Genomic DNA, 21750 nt, shown 5'->3' with positions numbered 1-21750 from the left:
GTCTTGTTCCAGATCTCAATGGGAACTCCTTAAGACTTTCCCCATTAAGTACTTTTTGGCCTTAGGCTTTATATATAGCTTTTATTGTATTGAAATATAAACTATCCATGCCTATTTTCCACAGTGTTTTGATCATGAAGTTATGTTGTTTTGTCAAAGAGCTTCTTTACGTCTACTGAAACCATCACGTGGTACTTGTGTTTAAGTTCTTCTATGTTATTGCAATTACCCATTTCCATTTCTAATCTTGGGATTTGACTCTTGTCTTCTGTTTTCTTTTGACCAAATTGGACAGTATTTGTTATTCTTCTTATTTTGTTGAAGTAACAGCTCCTTATCTATCAATCTTTAAATTGTTTTCTTTATCTTCTGTTCATTGATTTTTTTTGCTGTGATCTTGAATATTTCTTTTCATCTTGTACTTTTAGGTTTCAATTGTTCTTGCCTTTCTACCTCCCTCAAATGCATATTTAAGTTGTGCATTTGAGATCTTTCTGTTGTTGTCATGTAGGCATTTAGTCCTCTGAACTGCCCTGTTAGAACTGCTTTTATTGCGTCCCATAGGTTTGGGTATGTTGAGCTTTCATTGTCAATCAGTTCAATAAAATTTTGTATTTCTTTTCTGGTTTCTTCAACAAACCACTTTTTATTTAATAATGAATTTGTCAGTCTTCAAGAGTTGATGTGTTTTTTGTTGTTACTATTGTTGATTTCCAGTTTTAATGTATTCTGGTCAGATATAATGCAGAGAATTATGTCAGTTTATTTGAATATGTGGAGACATACTTTATGTCCTAATATGTGGTCTATTTTGGAGAAGGTTCTATGAGCTGCTGAGAAGAATATATATTCATTAAAATTATTGTAGATTTTTCTATAGATGTCTGTTAAGTGTACTAAATCCCATTTTCTTTTTTTAAATGTATTTTATTTATTTATTTGAGAGAAAGAGAAAGAGGGAGAGAAAAAGAAAGAGAAAGGGAGAGAGAGAGAGAATATGGGCATGCTAGGAGTCCAGCTGCTACAAACTCCAAATGTATGCACCTCCTTGTGTATCTGGCTTACATGGGTCCTGGGGAATCTAACCAGGGTCTTTTGTCTTTGCAGGCAAATGTGTTAACCACTACACCATCTTCTTCAGCCCAATTCCTTTTTTTTTTTTTTATCCATCCTTCAAATTCTTTTTGTTGGCTTTCTTCCAATTTATTTAACCAATTTTTCATTTGCGATTTGAATTCTTTTTGCTGGCTTTCCTAAATTCCTTTCATCCATTCTTTGATTTGCTGTTTGATTAATCTAGGTCCCATTTCTTCACATTAAACAAGCCACTTGTTTATGGTTTCAATGCAACATGGTTCATTTAAAGTGCTTGTTGAGATTTAACTCTGAGCTTCTATGTCTTGCCTTTCCTGTAATCTTTCATTGGATGGTTCCATTGTGGGAGTAGGTCACATTGCTGGGGATCCCTTCCTGCCTTCCTGGGTGTTCCTTTGAGTGTGGCTACTCTGAGCAAATCTGGGTAAGACATTGGGAGACCTGGCTTTCTTAGTGTCTAAGATGTGTGCTTTTTATTCAGTCTTATTCATGATATGAATTTTTGGAGTGAGGTTAGATTCAAGCTTCTCCTGGGAGATGAGGCTGATGCACAGTTGCCCTCTTCTTCAGATAAAAAAAGAAAAAAAATGTGGTGGGGTTGGCAGATGAGTGTGCTAAGTAGGCTTCAATTTGGTTGGCTTCTTTCAGTTGTTCATTGTGCTTGTTTTGTCCCCTAAGGCAGCCACTCTAGAATGTCTCTACTCTTGATGGGTTTAAATGTACATAGCTCCTACGCTCAGCACCATCTCACAATGGTGTGCAGTATGGCCCTGCTCCCAGCTGCTCTTCAGTTGGTTCTACCCTTCCAGGTAGCAGCCCAAGAATAGCTTTTCCCTTGACAGTGACACCCAAGCTCTATCCATCTCACAATGGTGCATATGGTACTATATTTAACTATATTCTTATAAAACTATTTTTAAATGCAAGACTATATACTAATACGTTGTCAAGCCAATTATTTTAGGACAAGTATATTTTAGTAACATAGTATGAATGAATTAAAAGAAAAGAAAACTAGTACATAAAGTGAAATTTATAAAATTTAAAAACTGTATCTGATATAAAAAGAAAAAAAGTAGCTCACAATGTTGAAGTAAAAAAAAATGTATTATTCTAGTATATAAAACACGTAAAATTTTGTAACTCTAAAAAAAAGCCACATACCACCATTTGGGTATTAAAAAAAAAACTTGAATTTTCTTATAATGTGTATACATGCAAACATAACAACAATAAACACCTATTTGCTCAAGATAATTAATCATCACCAAAATACAAATGAAAAACCATAATAAGGTACATTTTCAATTCCACTGGAAAATAACAAAGGTTAGTGAGTATACAAAACTGGAAACCTCATCGATTTTTTATGTAGTGTCTTTGTGAAACAGGTTTCACCAATGTTGCCACTTGGCAGAGGGGGAGGAAATTAAATTTATAATTTTATATTGATATACAAGATCTACTTGCTTTAGAGATACATGGCACTTAGTGGGACCCTACAATGATATTGGCCAGAGCCTGTAACTGATTAGCTATGTAGGTGACTTCCTCCCACTCCAGCAATGACCTTGGGAGAGAGAACAAATGCACAGAGATACTCTAGGTCTTCTCCTGGGAACAAAATGGAAGGCCTACGATTGTGAGAACCATACCTGGCAAAAGCCATAGGACCTCTACAGATGCCAGAATATGGTGCTACTGTAGCAGTTTGTTTTTCATTGTTGGATCAAATTATCTGACCAAACCATTTATTGGAGGAATGGGTTTGTTACAAGCTCACAGTTTGAAAGGAAATTTTCATCAGGGTGGAGAAAAGCATAGGAACTGGCTCATAACCTCACATATCTGCAGCTGAGAGAAAGTGAAGAAGAGAGAAAAAGAAAAAGAGAAGCAGAGGATGGATCTGGACACCTAGTAATTTGGACTAATCAACCCCTCTAAGCATGTAGAATACATGTAGTTTATTTTCAAAACTAAAATATACATGCTATAAGCAATGCATAAATGAACAAGTTTTCAATGGGCACAACAGAGTCTTTGGTGGATAAAACTGGAATTCATTTACAGGCAAAATAACATTTTCAGTTGGCCTGGAAAAACAACTTTAATGAAGATATTAGGATGTCCATAGTAACTGAAAGTGAAAAGTGGATTTCCTTTATTCTGACTCATTTTATGTTTCTAGAGGTCCTAGATGTATTAGTACGTTCTATAGTTTCAGAGTCAGGTAAATAAGTGAGAGGAATTTGGAATAATTCAGAACAAGAAGTAACTTCAGAATACACAATTTTTTGTTGATTTTCACCCATAAAAGTACTACATTAAGATAAGCAAAAATAATATTACTATTAAACAATATTCAAATAAGATTATTTAATTCTGTATTGGTAAACAGACAAATAGAACACATTAACTGTGCTTTTTAAGTAACTATTTGGATTGTGGAATTTAGGACATATTGCTGTTTTTAATTTAGTAATTAATTTCTTCTGCTCTTTAGTAACTTTTTAAACCCTACAGGGTTTTAATCAAGTATTCCTTCTGGGACACATGGAAGATACCATATATATTGTTTTCTTCAATTTCAATTTATGGATGTTTGAAGCCAGAGATACTGAATCTGTGGACAGATAGGTCTGACTATACTTCCATATTTAAATTACTTTTATATTTGTTTCATTAGCATAGGCCAAGGTATATTGTTAAAATAAGGTAACATCTACATTGTGATATTAGCAAATTTTAATATTAACTTATATAAACGATAATACACAAAGGGATTCATCCTTTGACCTCATCAAACAAAATAACTATGACAAAATACTGTGCTTGTTATGTATGAAGAAGACATTGAAAAAAACACCCAAATAAAAGCTGTGAGATTTAAACAAAGGATCTAGATTTAAAAAGGATTGGTCTCAAGAGCATATAGGGACAAAATATCAAGACAGTGGGACTAGACTTTACATGACTAAACTTTCTACTAATTTTGTTGATGAGTTGTACTGATCTGGACTTGCCTTTGCAAAAAGAAAAAGAAAAAAAGAGAAAAAAAAAGATTCCTATGAATACAAATGATATTATAGGGCAATTCCAGGTTACAGACTTTATGAGATGCAGTGCAGATGGGCACTGCCATGCAGACGAACAGTGAAGAGGAGACGCCATCAGTATCACTGATGGTCTCCTCTGCAGCCATCTGGCATTGTTTGTGAGACGCACCTCCAAGGACTCATCGGAACCTCAAAGCAGTAACTCTTTTCTTACAGTTCCCTCAGCTGCACTAGAATCTGTGGTTATTTCTACAACCTTTTTTTTTGGTGGGGGGAAATATAGCATTAATAGGCAAAAGAAGCATTATTACAAGGTTGAATTTGGATCACTATTATCATTATACTTTACCGTTCTTTCTTAATGTAATGTGAGGAAGATATTACCACTTAAGTAGCTCATTAATAAGAGAAATGCCTAGAATGTGGGTAAATTCAGAGAGTTGCTGGGTGCTTCTGGGTGTCAGTGTAGAAGGATATACACATAATATATCACATTCTTTCAGAAATAGGAATGACATAGATATTCAATATTAGAAGTAACATAACTTTCCCTGAAAGAGAAAAAAAAATTAAAATTACTACCTATAAAATGCTATCAAATATATGTAGTTCTATGATAATTTTCTGAATATCTGCTATAAAAGTCACTTAATAGATCTTTAAAAAAAACATGCTTAGTGGCATTCAATGAAAAGTGACATTATAACATTGCAGGTTAAATTAAGTTTTAACACCAGATTAGATTTGAAATTTGATCATTTTAAAAAAAGTTGGTAAGATATTTTCTTATAATATTTTATATTAAATAATGTTTTCAGATACCCTAAATACATTGTCTGCTAAAATAATTATGTGCAAAGATATAAATATATCTTTTGCCTCTTCTTAACATGCAGCTCTTTTCTCTCTGCTATTACATGAGCTGCTGATAAATCTGATGATACATGTTGGTGATCTAACACTACCTAAATGATGCAACTCTATTTAATACCTACCCTAAAGTATCTTCTAAGAATAACAACAAAAAATTCTATTTCATTGTGCTTTCTAAGTAAATGCAATATAGTTTAAGCACATGAGGGTGAAGAGGCAAGATGGTTGAGTTGGTAAAGCACATGCCCCTTAAGCGTGCAAGTCTGTGTTCCTTACCATGCATGTAAAAGCAGGGCATGGTGGTACATGCTTATAGTCCCAGAGCAAGGAAGGTGAGGTACCCTGAGGAAGCCAACTAGATCAACTAGACAGCTCTGAATTCAGTGAAAGACTATCTCTAAAAATAAGGTGAAGAGTGATGGGAGGAGACACTCTGATATTGACCTCTGGCTTCCACATACCATATACATACATGCATATAGACCCTATATATACTGAGATACTGAGATGTTTGAAAGAGTAATAGGAAGCCACTTTCAAAACAGAATCCATGGGGCTCAAGACATGGTTTATCTGTTAAAGATGATTGCTTCCAAAACCTGATTTCCTGGCTTCAATTTCTAGTACCCATGTAAACATAGATACATAAAATTGTCCATCCATCTGGAATTTGCTTGCAAAGGCAGAAAACCCTGTGCACCCTTACTCACTTTCTCTGTCTGCCTCTCTCTCTTTCTGAAATAAAAAAAATGCATATATTAAAAACAAAACAGAATCCCATCTAGAAAGCATTTATGCCATTTTTCTTGAAGCTGAAGAGGAATTTCAACTAAAATTTCCATAAATTTTTATAAATTAACAGATGATTTTAAAATAGAGTTAATGGATAATTTAAAAATAGTGATTAGATGAAGTATTGTAATGTATTTTTACACAAAAGTGAATACATCTTAAAGTACTTTTAAAATCATGAAATATTCTTAAAGTTAAATGAATTTTACCTTATATAACACATAGAAAAATATAAAATTAGAACTTGTTTATTATTTTTTAATTAATCTACTATTATTCATGATATATAAACCCCAAAACAATTGATCATATTAGATTTCAAGTTGAATAATTGCTATGATTGATATTTTTATCACATAACTGATAACAACATTCAATTATTCAGGGAAGGAAATTGATGATATGATGATAAAATATGCAATAAGAAGTGAAAAAAATTGCAGTGTTATATTACCATCATGGTAATTTGTAGTGTATGTTTTTTGTGTTAAATTGAGTCTGCCTTTTATTTTAAAATAATTATGCAGAAAGACAACATAAAAAGTTTAAATTACATTCAGATTTATTTAGAGATTTTTTAAAACTAATAATGTAGAAATAATTTTACAACTTTTTAAAACATTTTCTGGACAACTTACTTACATGTAATTTTCATACATTTACATTTTCTTTTTTAAAATTTTTTTTGTTATTTTTGTTTATTTATTTGAGAGAGACAGAGAGGGACAGAAAGAGGCAGATAGAGAGAGGGAGAGAGAATGGGCGCGCCAGGGCCTCCAGCCACTGCAAACGAACTCCAGACACCTGTGCCCCCTTGTGCATCTGGCTAACGTGGGTCCTGGGGAGTGAGCCTCAAATGGGGTCCTTAGGCTTCACAGGCAAGCGCTTAACTGCTAAGCCATCTCTCCAGCCCCATTTACATTTTCTTACATTACTTTCTTTCTCTTCTTCTCTCCCAAACCTCTTCTCAGTGATGCATTTCTTTTCAACTAACCCCTCTTGTATTGTGATTTCTTATTTATTTTTATTTTTTTGCCTGTCTTCATTGTGGCGACTTTAATTCGGTGTCCTCTATACACTCATGTACCCTGAATTCTTTGTTTCTAGATGGTGATAATTTTGGAGGTAGAGCCTTGTAGGAGCAGGAGTTTTATTGGGATGACTTATGTTTTTTTTTTTTCCCAAGATAGGGTCTCACTCTGGTCCAGATTGACCTGGAATTAACTATGTATTCTCAGGGATGCCTCGAACTCACGGTGATCCTCCTACCTCTGCCTCCCGAGTGCTGAGATTAAAGGCATGTGTCACTATGTTCAGCTTTGGGTTGGCTTATGGATGTTATAACCATTGTGAGAACTTGGCTTATTCTCCTGCTGCTGCTGTCCACCTGATGTTGGCAAGGAAGTGATGTGTAACCTCTACTCTACCATCTTTTCCCTGCCTATGGAAGATTTCCCTTGAGAATGTAAACCAAAATACAAACTTTCTTCCCATGAACTGTTTTTGGCTGGATGATTTGTCCTGGAAACCAGAAGTTAACTGCAGAGTCCATCATCCATGGATGGACCCAATACTGAGCAGGTGAGGTCAGCACTAAGTAGTGACTAATGCAGCTGTGTTCAGAAGACAGCATTGCAAGCACTTCTCCCCATCTTCAGTTCCCTCAATCTTTTTCATTTCTCTTCTACACGTTCCCCTTGGAGGGTATGATTGAGAGGTCTCATTTATTAATGGTTACTCAACTATAAGTTGTAGTACTCTAACAAGTTTAGGTGTCCTGAATTATCACTGTGATCTACAAAACAAAGAAACAAACAAGAAAGAGTAGCACTAATCTATAACAAATATCTAAAGAGCAATTGTTGGTACAACGAATCTATTTAGCAAATAATAGTAGTAGCTTCCCATATCATGCCTATAACCTTCTCAGTCACAGATATTTGAGTATGTTTGCTGTAACATGCATGAATTCCCTCCTGTGAAGTAATTCTCAAATTCAATGAGAGAGCAGTTATGCACACATGCATGTGCATGCATGTGCATGCATACACACACACACGTACACACAAACAAACACGACATTGATGCCCCTACTGTAGATCACAGAGTCCCTTGCTGTTTAAGACACTTAATGAATTTTAGTCCTCAGTAGCCTTGTAACACTTTCCTGCACTGTGGCAGCTAGCCATCAAGGCAAAACCTCCCATCTCAGCTCCTGCTTGACTTGGAATCTTGCAACTGAAGCAGGTGCTCTTTTCATGAAAAAGGCCTTACCATCTAGCTCTTAGATTAAAATAATAATAAGCGATGGTAATAGGCTGTATTGTGGAAAGGGCCTCATGGGACAACCTGACCAACAACTCACTAGAAGGGATTTCAACCCTGGCACTGGGATTATTCTGCAATGGCTTGATTTCTGCATGTAATATTATGCACCCCTTCAGAGTAATTCTGCACAAATTATCATTTTATTTTTGTATTTTTTTCTTTATTAGTTGTGTACATATTCAGTATGTAAATAGCACATGTTGGTGCCATTATTAGTCTCCTCCCTGTCATCCCCCTTCTGAAGCGACCCTCCTCATTGGGGCTTGTGGGTTGTGCATTGTGGGGGTAACCATCAGTTATGTGATGGGGAAGAAGCAAAGTACATTGCAGTTTTAGTTTGCTAATAATGAACTATGATTATATATATATTATATTCATATCATCTTCAGGTTTTTTAATTTTTTTTGGTTACTTTTCTTCATTTATTTGTGAGCGGGAGAGAGAGAGAGAGAGAGAGAGAGAGAGAGAGAGAGAGAGAATGGGCAAGCCAGGGCCTCCAGTCACTGCAAACAAACTCCAGACTTGTGCGCCCCCTTGTACATCTGGCTAACGTGGGTCCTGGGGAATCGAGCCTGGAACCGGGGTCCTCAGGCTTCACAGGCAAGTGCTTAACTGCTAAGCCATCTCTCCAGACCCATTTTCAGTTTTTATTAACTCTTGCTCACCTCCTTCTCTCCTCCATCCACCCTCTCTGACCCCACTAAGATGTTACCATATGAGAGAAAAAGAGAGAGAGAGAGAGAGAGAGAGAGAGAGAGAGACTAAAGAAAATAGAGGCAAAGTCAGATAAATATATAAATGATAGATAAATGCACACAAAGAGAGAATTGAGATATTTTCTACCATCACTTCACTATAAAATCAATGAGCAGATAAGCCAGAGGATAGACATTAGGAAACTATAGATTTTATGGTAATTTCATTATTGAAATAAAGGAAAGCTATCCACCAGATAGCAATATTGAAAACAATGTGATTATTTTCAAAATTTATGCCCAAAGCAACTGAGTGTATAGAAATGGATTACACTCCCCTTATAACCAGAGAAAACCTAAAAAGAAAAGTTGGAGAAGCTTGTAAACATGAAAATAAATCAAAATTTTCATTACAAGTATTTTAACTTTATTTGAGTATTGGACTTTTAAAATGAATACATTGTCCCCCCTCCAAACTGAAGAAGAAATGATTTTGATTTTCAGATTGAAGGACTTGGTATGATATCTTAACAGCACACAAAACTTTAGAACATTTTTCAGGCCAGGTAAATAAAAACTGCTAAGGGAGTGTCTGAACCAATAGTTACAAAAGAAATCATTGCAGAGACATTGAGAAACAGTGCATCCTAGATGCATCTGAGAAGCCAACCATTCTTTATCAGGATAGTGCCTACCAAAGCCCTGGGAATCCCTCAATTGTCCTTCCTCACCTCCTCTGGAAGCATCTTGACAATTCTCCAAGGTGGAGTTTTAAAGCAGCCTATTTTCTTGCATCTTTCTTTTTTTTTTAACCAATCATTTTAAAATAATTCAGGAAATTCTTCTGTGTCAAACATTATGCTGAGATTGTTTCCTATCTTTTAAAGATTTCTAGTAACTCTGTTCAGCAAACCATTAATGTTCCATTATTCGCAATGTATGGAGGTTTGGCATCATGATGAAGTTTCTTATCCATCTAATAGAACTAGTAAGAACTAGAAGCAGCAGGAAAACTGGCGCATGTGTCCATGAGACCAGACCCAGGACACTTTGTACCCACAGTATCAGGTTGTATTTGAGTTATCTGTTGTATTAAATGGAGATCTATAAGTGTACTGACTTTCCTCAGCCATCTTTATACTCATGTTTCTCTTGAGGTGCAATTAAGAGCCAAGTGACCCAGTGGTATGAGTCACAAAATAAAAGAGTCTTATTCCTTCTTGTCTTATTTTGTGATCTCTGGAATAGAGGAAAATTAAAAGATAAGCCTTAAACAGCACTTTGTCATGGGACAATGATCCAGATGTAGCAGAGGATGCCTGTGAATGTGAAGGGTGGCATCCATGGGTCACAGTGAAGTGATTGCTAAAGATCATCAGAAAAACAAAAAAGATGTCGGCAAAATAGTAAGATGAGGAATACTACAAAACTCCATCTACTAAGCCAGAATCACCCTGATACCAAACCAGACAAAGATAAAACAACAACAACAACAAAACAAAACAAAACAAAATACAAGGCTAGATTGCTTAACAGTTAAAGCACTTAGCTGCTAAGCCTAAGGCCCCATATGGATCTCTCCAGATCCCATGTCAGCCAGATGCACAAAACGTGAGTCAAGTGCAATTTTGCCCATGCCCATGGGTGGCACAATGTCTGGATTTCAACTGTAGTGGCTGAGTTCCTGGCATGCCAATTCTCTCTTTCTCTCTGAAATAATAATAATAATAATAATACAAAATTAAATTAAATTAAAATTACAGATCAATTTTATTCATAAACATAGATGCAAAACTTCTCAACAAAATATTGGCAAATACAATACAAGAATATATAAAAAATATGATTCACCCTGACAAAGTAGGCTTTATTCCACAGATGCAGGGATGGTTCAACATATGCAAATTGATAAATGTAATACACTATGTAAATGGACTGGAGGACAAAAATCATATGATCATCTCAATAGATGCAGAAAAGGCATTTGACAAAATCCAACATCCTTTCATGAAAAATGTACTAAAGAAACTGGGAATAGAAGGAACACATCTCAACATAATAAATGCTATTTATGACAAATCTATAGCTAACATAATACTAAATAGGGAAAATCTTTAAGATTTTCTGCTAAACTCAGGAAAAGACAAGGGTGTTCACTGTTCCCACTTTTATTTAATATAGTACTGGAATCTTAGTCATAGAAATAAGGCTAGAGACACACACTAAAAGAATAAAAACTGGAAGAGATCACATAATCACTACTTGCAGATGGTATTGTTCTATCAAAAATATCTCTTAACAATTCTACCAGCAAAGTGTTAGAACTGATAAATATTTTTAGTAATGTAGCAGGATACAAAACAAACACACAGAAATCAGTAACCTTCCTATATACTAAAAACATGCTGAGAATGAAATCCAAAAATCACTCCCATTCACAGTTCCATCATTTAATGCAATGTCCATCAAAATTGCAATGACATTTTTCACAGGAATAGAAAAAACTTCTAAAATTTATTTGGTAGCATAAAAAACTTCAAATAGCCAGAACAATTTTGATTAAAAAAATTTAAAAATGAGGCTAGTGGTATCACCATACCCAATTTTAAGCTATATTACAGAGCCATAGTAACAAAACAGCACAGTACTGGCACAAAGTCAGACCATAAATCAATGGAACAGAATAGAGACCCCAGATATAAATCCAGATAGTTAAAGACATCTGATTTTTGACAAAAATGCCAAAAATATGCACTGGCAAAAAGACAGCTTCTTTAACAAATAGTGCTAGGAAACTGGATACCTGTATTATGAGGATGAAAATAGATCTTTGTCTCTCTCCATGCACAAGGATCATGTCCAAATGGATATTAATATCAGACCTGAAACTCTGAGAGATCAATTGTACCCATATGGGCATTTGACCTGGGTGGCCAAACTTGAGACTTTCAATGCCCACTGGTTTCACCACTCTGATGGCTTCTGTTTCCCATAGGTATGCATGCTGTGCAGCTTTTTCCAGCTTACTGTCAGCTGGTCTACAGGCAAGAGGTTTTCATATCTGCTCCAGCTTGGTTTCTTAGTGACCTTGTAGCCCAGGCATGTGGAGTTTTCAGCAATAGAGTCTTACCATATATTTATGTTGGGAAACCAAGAGCCTTGACAATAGCCTATAATGTTTGGGGGGAGGGTGTCTCAGGAACTTCCCTGGCCAAAAACTCACTGGAAGGTATCTCGCTACTGGCACTGAAATTTATCTAATAATAGTCTATGGCTTCTGGTTGTACCATTAACCACAATGTAGATTTTCAGATGGCTTATTTACATTATCATGAATTTTGATTCACCTTCTCCCTTCCCTTCTTTTACTCAGTCTCTTCCCCTGACCTCACTTAGACCATTCAGCTCCCAGTAATCTGTTTGTCTACTTACATTTATACAATTCTATCCCCTTAGGTCCTTCCTGCTCCTCCTTCACTTACAACACTTTTCTAGCTTACTGGCCTCTACTACCAATTTTTTCATCCAACTCACACACAAACTAAACATTTGTAGCTAGGATCCACAGTTAACAGAGAACATGCAATGTTTGGCTTTCTGAGCCTGGGTTACCTCATTTAGTATAATCACATTTCATAATTTCATTTTTCTTTACCACTTAATAGAACTCCATTGTATAAATGTACCATATACTCATTGTCCATTAATTACCTGAGGGACATTTAGGCTGCTTTCATTCCCTAGCTACAATGAATAGAGCAGCAATAAACATGGTTGAGCAAACTTCTCTAAGGTAGCATGAAGAGTCCTTAGGATACATGCATTTGTGGCATGTCTGTTATGGGGGAACCCAACTGCTCTTTAATGGGACTGGAAGCCCATTTGATGGGAGGGAATAGATGCCTAAAGCAGAAAACTGAATCAAAAGCCTATCATGGGGGAGGTCATGAGCCTTGGGATTGTAATGTCTTCTCTTGCCTGATTAAATGCATATATAATATGTTCACCAAACTGTCCTGTAAGCACCCTACTTAATGTTCATACCTATGTATTAATCTTACTCTCACTTTTGGTTATAATATATATATATATATATATATATATATATATATATATATATATATATATAATTTTATTTTCTAGCAGATGGGAAATGAGAAGTGGAGGCTTGCTGGAGGAGGTGTGCTGTTGGGAGTAGGCTTCTGGGTGTTACAGTTCCCCGTTGCTTGAATTTAGCTCAGTCCCCTGCTACTGTTTTCCACATATTGTATGAGAGGTGACATCTAACCCCTGTTCATGTCATGCTGTCCCCTACCATCATGAAGTGTCCCCTCAATATTATAAGCCAGAATTAAAAAAAAAAAAATTCTTCCCAACAGCTTCTTCTGGTTGAGTATTTCCTTAGCAACAAGAAGGTAACTGCAACAGAAAATTGGATATAATGGTGTGGGTTTATTACTGCTCATAACCTGGCTGCATGGCATTTGGGTTTTTTGAACTGATTTATGAAAGAGTTGTGAAAGTATTTGAAACTTGACTCTAAGATATGCCTTGCAGTGCTTTTATCAGAGTTGTATGGGTCATTATGGTCAAATCTGGAAGACATAAATGCAGAAACAACTGTGCAAGGTAAAAAAGAGCTTTGTTTCAACTGGGCTAGAGGCAGTTTGTGTGAGAAGCTTGTTGGACTTTGCCCATGTCTTAAAAAATTTGAGTAGGGTAGACTTCACAAGACATGAACTGGTATGAGCAGAAGGTTATGGCACAGAAAGTAGCTAAAGTTTTGTCCTGCAGAGAGTACCCATTCACCTTCAGATGTTTGAAAGATTTCTAACATTGAGATCGGGCCAGTTATACTATATTGAGTCAGTAGGAAAGATGACATGTTTGAAAGTAGGGGCCAAGAATGCTGAAGGAATTTTCCTTTCTTCAAAGTCACCTTTATGCCAAGGTCTAGCCTCAGCAGGGTTATAGAGCTTGGAGGGGATGTGTGGAGTTGGTGTTGTGAGAAAATGGTTTGGAACAGTAGTTCAGGTGAAGCACACTGTATGAAGAACAAAACTGCTTCTTTATTTATACTTTTACAGTACATTATCTTTTTTTGCAAGCAAGACATAACAACTTATTCATGTGGCTTCTATTCTGTAAGAAATCTTGACCATTATTCTCCTTGATTTCCCCTCCTTCTGCTTAACTAATGAGCCTCTTACTTTATAGACATTCTGATAACATCTTAAAAAAGAAAGTGAAAGATTGTAAGCTGGTTGATATTTTACCCAGGCTCATGGAAACTAGCCAAGAACCTGGCAGGCAGCTCTTGTGGTTTTAAGGTGAGAGACATTTTTGACCTCAGAAAGGGCTGTATCAGCCACTCTACAAAATATTATCTTGTGGCCTGAATAACAGTGTAGAGCTTCTGGGAGGTGGAACGTTTCTTTATTTCTAATCCAGTACTGATTTAATTGTGTCTATAAACTTTCTTTGTTGCTCCACTTCATGGTTTGGTCCTGACCTTGCAAGCCTCTCCATAAAAGGAAGATTTATTTTTATTTATTTCTTTGATAGCAAAAAAGGAGGCAGAGAAAGAGAGAGAGAGAGAGAGAGAGGATGGGTGCACCAGGGCTTCTAGCCACTGCAAATAAACTCCAGATGTGTGCACCCCTAGTGTGTCTGGCTAACATGAGTCCTGGGGAATCGAGCTTTGAACCAGGGTCCTTAGGCTTCACAGGCAAGTACTTAACTGCTAAGCCATCTCTCCAACACAAAAGGAAAATTTTGATATTTTACTCTTTTCCCATCTTTCCAGACCATCCTTACTCCATTAATAAATGCCCCTGTATATGATAAAGGTTGATCTATCCAACCAGCGTTTTACATTGATGTCTTTCCTTTAGAAGCCCACCAAACTCTATTGTTAATTCTCAAAGTTACATATTCTGTTGTACTTCTTTGTGTGGCCCTAACCCAATTATTTCAAAGATGTTTACTTTTGCTCCCAAGCATTTCAGACTCCTTTGCTAGTAAGTCATCTATAGCTTCCGGAAATGTGTCCATTTATTCCTGTAAGAACTTTCTTGTAAGTAATTTTTCTTGGGAACAATTGGTAAGGCATGTAGCATTGCAAGGAACATGTCTCATTAGGTGAAATATTCATTTGTGGTGTTGAGAAACTTTATTCATTCATACTAGTCATAGTTTCAAGATCCATAATCTGTTCATGTGTTTAAACATTACAACCTTAGATATTTCTATAGAAACATTCTTTTCCTGTTTAATAGTTGGTGACTGTATAAATAGATCTGAATTAAATTCTCCTATTACTACTGAGAAGGGGAAAATGAAAGCAAAAATAAGCAATAATGAACTTATAATAATTCCAAAAGTTTCAAGGAAAAAATAGCACTAGTGTAAACTTTCAGGTAACAGACAGTCCAGGAGGTCTCTGAAAGACTTCTTGGCCCTGCCAAAGAACATCTCAGATGCCGCAGCCCTGCTGAACGGTGTCCCATCAATGTCACACTCCAGAGCTGATTATTGTTGCTGTTTGGCCACCGCAACCTTTTTATACTCCAGGATTAACAATTTTCTAGCACACCTGATATTATGAGTATAATAAATACAGGAAGAAGGAGTTCAATGGATTAGAATGTGATTTGCTTTGGGGACATGGCCACAGGGCAATGTGAGGCAGACTTGTTGCAAAACCTGAGTGGAGTCCTGATAGAACCATGCAGATGAACCATGGGTTGCAGTACAGCCCCCCAGAACCTTTGATAGGTCAGAACTGGGTACAGCTGCTAAGAAGAGCTGCTGGCTCAGAATGAATTGTTTTCTGGGCTGTAAGTAACCCAGCTAGAAAAGTGGAATTGAAACCCCAGGATTTATTCACTGGTTAGAGATGGTAGACTTGGATTTGATGTTTTTCTGGTTTGTTTTAGGTCTTGCATTGGGTCAGCCTTTCTTTCCAATTCCATCGTTTGCAGGGTGAATATTTATGTGGTGCCATAATATGTTTTTGATTTTATACGCTAATGGGTAAGAGGTCTGGAACAATGGGGATATTTGAACAATGTTGGGATTAATTAAAACAAACAAAAAAGTCTTTGGGGGGGCTGCAGAGATGGCTTAGCGGTTAAGTACTTGCCTGAGAAGCCTAAGAACCCCAGTTCGAGGCTCGATTCCCCAGGACCCACTTTAGACAGATGCACAACGGAGAGCAAGCATCTGGAGTTCATTTGCAGTGGCTGGAGGCCCTGGCACACCCATTCTCTCTATATATCTGCCTCTTTCTCTCTCTGTCTGTCACTGTCAAATAAATAAATAAAACAAACAAAAAATATTAAAAAACAATCTTTGGGGACTTTTAACTTTGGACTGAGTGCATTGCCTTTTACATCATGGATGAACACCAGTATACAGGGCCCACAGATGGTTTAAATTAGCTGTCTCATAAACTCATGTATTTTGAATGCTTGGTTCCCAGCTGATGGAAACTTGGGAGGTGGATTCTTAGTAGAGATGGTGAGGTTTTAAGGGCAGGATTATAGATGCCCTGTTGCTAATTTGCACATGTTATCTCCTGTTGTCATGAAGCTTCTCCTTGCAATGTAATCCAAACCTTTCAAACCTTTCCTCTTCTGATCTGCTTTTGGTTGGGGTACTTTATTCCAGCAACAAGACAGTAACTGCAACAAAACTGAAATGAAATTCTGTAATATATTTACAAATTTTCAAGTACTTTATGTAAGAATGTTGAAAAATTTATTAATTAAAAAAATATTAATTACTTTTGTAGTCAGTGAATACAGTCAAGTTTGTACCATTGTTAGCCTCCTCCCTGTCCTCCCCATCCCCTGGAATTTATTAATTAAACTATGTCTATATTTTTATTTTTTTAATTTGCTAAATTGAATTAAATACTTGTTTTATTTCCATTGGTGTATGACTCACAGGCAAGGGAAATTTCCCACTTAGTACATGAAAGCATGGTGTGTCATTGTCCATGTTATACACAGAGTAATTTCTTGCTAAATAAAAAATGTGATTTTACAAAATGTCTGCTAGAGAAAAAAAAATTAGACAAACACAGTAAGAGGGTAGAAGAAATAGTTGTGATGAGATTTCTCAGAATGTTTCTGTTGTTCCTCCTGGCATGCTCCACATCCCACACTGTTCAGTAACTTGGCTTGTTATGGTTGCTTCTTGTTTATCTAATCTGGGACTACATGCAAATGAAACTGTTCAGCTGTTTGGAAGCGCAATTCTTTGTATTTTGTGAAGCTTTAATTCTATGTGGAGAAAGGAAACATTAGAGGACTCTGCTTCTTAGTAAGTGCCATAACTACCGTGTACTGATGAAGCTAAATTTAGGGAGTTAAGATAATATAGACAATTATGACTATTTAAATACTTTCCATTTAGTAAAATGTTTTTGAGAGTAAAAAATTTTGTGTTTCACAGAAGTATTTCTTTTAATATTGGTGGTTTGAGTGTGCAATGGTCTTTATAGATTCATGTGTTGGAATACTTAATCTTTAGTTGGTGGCGCTGATTGGAAAGGTTGTAGAAATGTTAAGAAAGGGAAACTTTCAGGATTGCAGACCTTCTGTGATCATAGCCTAGACACACTTGTCATGCTTGCTCCTTTAATTTCCTCCCTCATGATGTGCAGATATGATACAGATTTTCTGGTCAGCTTTGCCATGCTTTTCTCAACAAGATGGACACTTCCCCTTGAAACTTTAAGCCAAAATATACAAACAGAAAGTAAGTGATAAATACTGTAATTTTAGCATGTGACCATAGCTTATGCCAGGCGTTTCAATATAGTTTACCACTGGCTGTTACATGAACAGTCTTTTATCCCCCCCCCCCGTGTGTGTGTGTGTGTGTGTGTGTGTGTGTGTGTGTATAGGGGAGCATACACATGTGTGCATGTGAGTGCAGCATATGGAGGCCAGAAGATGATGTCTGGTGTCGTCCACAATGACTACCCACTTGTTTTTTCACTTAAGCAGGGTTTTCCAGTTGGCCCCAAAGCTTCTTGATTCAGCTAGCCCTAGCCAACCACTGCTTCTACCTCCCATGTCCTAGGAACATAGGTGGCTCACCACTTAGTCTAACTTTTACATACATAATAGAGATCTATCTCAAATCTCATAGGAACAAGTCCATTCACTTCACCTCCCCAGCTCCAATGAGTATGGATGAAATTTTTGAATTTTGTTGAGTATTATCTCTACAGTATTCTTAAAAAATTACTCACTTTCATCCAACCTCAAACATTAGTAGTCCTGTATTATTTTTAGAATTGTTTTGCCAGGCACTATTATTTTGAATTATATATCTATTACTGTGGTGTTTAAGTACATTATAGAAAGAAAGTATTATCTACTATTTGAGGATGAATAACATATTCAGCATGAGATGTCCCAAAATGAAGGATAAAGAAAGCTATACTTAATTCATATCAGTGTTATTAGTTGTGAAATTTAAAGGGTAAAAGAATATCTGGAATTATTGAAAGGCAACTGGGTCTGTCATTGTGTTTTATACAAGGGTTTTTTTTTGTGAGAGGATAAAGTGAGAAAGAGTAGTCATTTTAATATTATAACACATTCTATTGGGTATGAGGCCAGAGGGAATAAATACCAAGCATGAAATAATGCTTACTTCCTAGAGATGGAATATGATTACTGATTACCTTGGAAATTGAAAATCCAAGATTTTTAGATTTGAACTTCAGGACTCACAAAATGGCCTAGTTCCTTTTTAATAATAATTTCAGGATTGAACTATGAGTTGCACCATTGGTTTCCTTAATTCTGAGGTCTTCAGATTTTTGATTGAGACACACTATGGATGTTTCAAAGTCTCTAGTCTGCAGAAGGGAACTATGGGACTTAGAAGACACATTAATTGTGCTTGTCAATACCCTAATGCATCCTTTTGTAAAAAAAAAATTAACATTATCCAATGAATACATTTTACTTTTCCTTAGCTTGCTATTTTCTTTTGTTTTGGTTTAGATAACATATTTTTAATTTATATTTTATTTTTTATTATTAGAAATGGACATACTTTGTATGTAAACACCACAAGTTGGTACCATCCTTTCTCTCCTCCCTGCTCCTTTGCTGAAGAGGCCTTCCTCACTGGGGATTCAAGCAATCCCATGTGTATTGTGGGTCATGCATTATGGGGCAGCAGTCAGTTGTGGGGGTGAGGCAATGTCTGTGTGAAAAATGTCCCAACTTGTGGCTATAACATTCTTTCTGCCCCCACTTCTGCAAGATCCCCTGAGCTTTGCTGGGAACATTTTAAGTCTATTTCATTGATGGGTACTTAGAAGCATCTAGATGTCTGGTTTGGTAGGTGTTGAGTGTCCTCGGTATATTTCTCCATTACCCTTGTGCTGATATCAGTTTAACTGACAGTTCAGCAATATTGCTCATTTCCCCAATTCCTCTATTATTGCAGCTGGGGCCATGGTGGAGTGTGCTGGATCATTCATCTCCTCAAGTTCAGTTCCCATCTGAAAAAGAGAAGCAGATTCTCAAGTGGAGAGCGAAGTCAGTGCCAGTTAAATGGGATAACATTATTAATTTAAAGAGAATTATAAGGGTTTAGTCACTTTTATAGTGTAAGGTTAGTGGTAGCTTGACAATAGAAAGCAGAATCATTATCTGGATATGATCTGACTTGTTTCCCAGTTCCAGATATGGTTACCTTTCCACTGAGCAGATCTGTTAGCCAGGCCAAGAGCAGTTGGATACCCAACATGGCTGTGTGCCACTATTATATTTGTGTGAGCATCATGTCAGTTTCTTTGCTTCTGAGTCACTTAGACTTTGAGTTGCTTGGACAGATGTTGGCCACTCTCCCCTGGTAACTCATGTAGTGCCGCCAGTACTAGATGGGCTAATTATCTGAGGACTGGCTCTCCTCTGAATTCCAGTCATGGTCCGTGCATACAGCAATTAGTATCTTCAACAGTAGGGTCTTACAATTAAACTCTGGTGGGTAATCAAGTGCTCTGACAAAAGTGTGTCTTATGATGGGCGACTTAAGACCATTAATACTTAAGGTTATTACTGTGAGGTTTGAATTAATCCCTACCAGGATGGGATTTTTTATGTGGTTGGGTGCTTGATTTATGTATTATTTTGATTCTGGTCTATTTTGGTTCTTGTGATCTTCCTGTTGGCTCCTGAGATTGGTTGTTCGGCTATTTGGTGTGGAATATTCCCTCAAATATGCTCTGTATGTTTGGCTTTGTGTTCATATAATTATAGAGTTGACTTTTTTCATGGCAAGTTTTTCTTTCACCATCAATTATGAGGAATACTTTTTGCTGGGTGATGTAGCTTGGGTTGGAAGCCATACTTTTTCTGACATTGAAGTGTTTCATTCTGGGACCTTTGGGTTTTCAGGGTTTCCAGTGAGAAATCTGACGCTATTCTAATGGGATTCCCTTTGTATATTGTGAACTGCTTTTCTCTTTCTGCTTTTAACACTCTGCTTTTTGTTTTCATTGTTCAGAGTTTTAATTATGATGTATCATGGGTAGTTTCTTCTTTTGTCTTGCCTATTTGGTGTTCTGTGGGTTTCTTGTATCTGGATTGGCCTCTGCTTTCAAGATTCAGAAAATTTTTTTCAATAACTTTGTTGATTATGTTTTCTATGCCTCTGGTCTGAATTTCCTCTCCTTCTGGTATGTCTAGGATCCAGATGTTTGATAATTTTAGAGTATCCCACATTTACCTCATATTCTGTTCACTTGATTTTTTGGACTTAGGACAGTTTTTGGCCTCCCAATCAGATTCTTCTGTCCTGTCTTCCAGGTAAGAGGTTCTGTCTTCCATATGACTAACTCTGTTGGTGTGTGGTTCTAGACAAGTTTTCATAAATTCTATTTTATTTTTGTTTACTCTTGTGATGTTTTGTATAGTGTCCATCTGCTTTTTGAGGCATGATTTCAATTTGAATTCTGGTTTTCTTAATGTTTCTTTTAGTTCATTCTTGCATTTGATCAAGTCTTCATTAAGCTTAATCAACTGGTTGATGAGGCCTTTCATTTCTTGATTTTTCCTTCAATTTAGTCATATCCCTTTGGAGGATTCTAACATTTTCTTCCATCAAGCTAAGCCTACTGTCAAAAGCTGAATGTTCTAGGAGACAATCTGTTCATTGATATGATTGTTGAATTTTTGATAGTTTGCTTCAAGATCAGTGATTTTGGTTTTTTATAATCAGGGTCTCACTGGTTTCTGTGTTTTCATTTTGGGAATGAATTTCCATTGATTTCATTGGAGGCTTCCATAGTAGGACTAGGCATCCTAGGTGGAGACCTCTCAGTTTTCTGGCTTTTGTTGGCTTTTTTGTGTTTTTGTCTACCCATTGTAGGAAGACTTTATTTTATTGAGGGGGAAGCAAGTTTGTGTCCTTTGGCTTGTTCACCCTCTGAGTCAGGTGAACAGGGATGTTGGTACTTAGTGTCCAGTCAAGATACCAGAGCTAAGGGCCTGATTCCACAGCTCACACAGGAGTAAGGCCTCTCTGAGCAAGGCACAACAGGACCTACAGGGGACTATGACGAGTAAAAGAACTAGCCTACTTTCTGCTGAGTCCTCGAGGACATTGACCAGTGCAGGCAATCTAGACTGGGGAGGCTGGAGGGAGGGGCAATGGGTCCATCCTACTCACTCCAGATTGCTGTGCCCTCCCACACACTAACTGCATAGGGAATTCAGACCCAAACTATGGGAGAGGGGAGAAATGAATCAGGCCAACTCACTCCAAACATGCACACCAGCCCTCATACTGTGCAGGGAACTCAGACCCAGGCTGAGGGAGGGGCTATTTTCTTGAATTTTGAACTGCTTTCAAATTTCCTTATGCGCCATCTCCTG

The 21750-nt window shown here is 36.7% G+C and overlaps 1 pseudogene; it reads right to left on the bottom strand.

The window, feature by feature from the left end:
• Positions 1-4297, bottom strand: part of LOC101616242 — a 104315-nt pseudogene extending 100018 nt beyond the window's left edge.
• Between the last annotated feature and the right edge of the window lie 17453 nt (positions 4298-21750).

Source organism: Jaculus jaculus, chromosome 4 (genome assembly GCF_020740685.1).
Source record: "Jaculus jaculus isolate mJacJac1 chromosome 4, mJacJac1.mat.Y.cur, whole genome shotgun sequence".
Lineage (NCBI taxonomy): Eukaryota > Metazoa > Chordata > Mammalia > Rodentia > Dipodidae > Jaculus > Jaculus jaculus.
The sequence above is the reverse complement of the archived record's forward strand: the minus strand, read 5'-3'. Positions and strand labels throughout refer to the sequence as shown.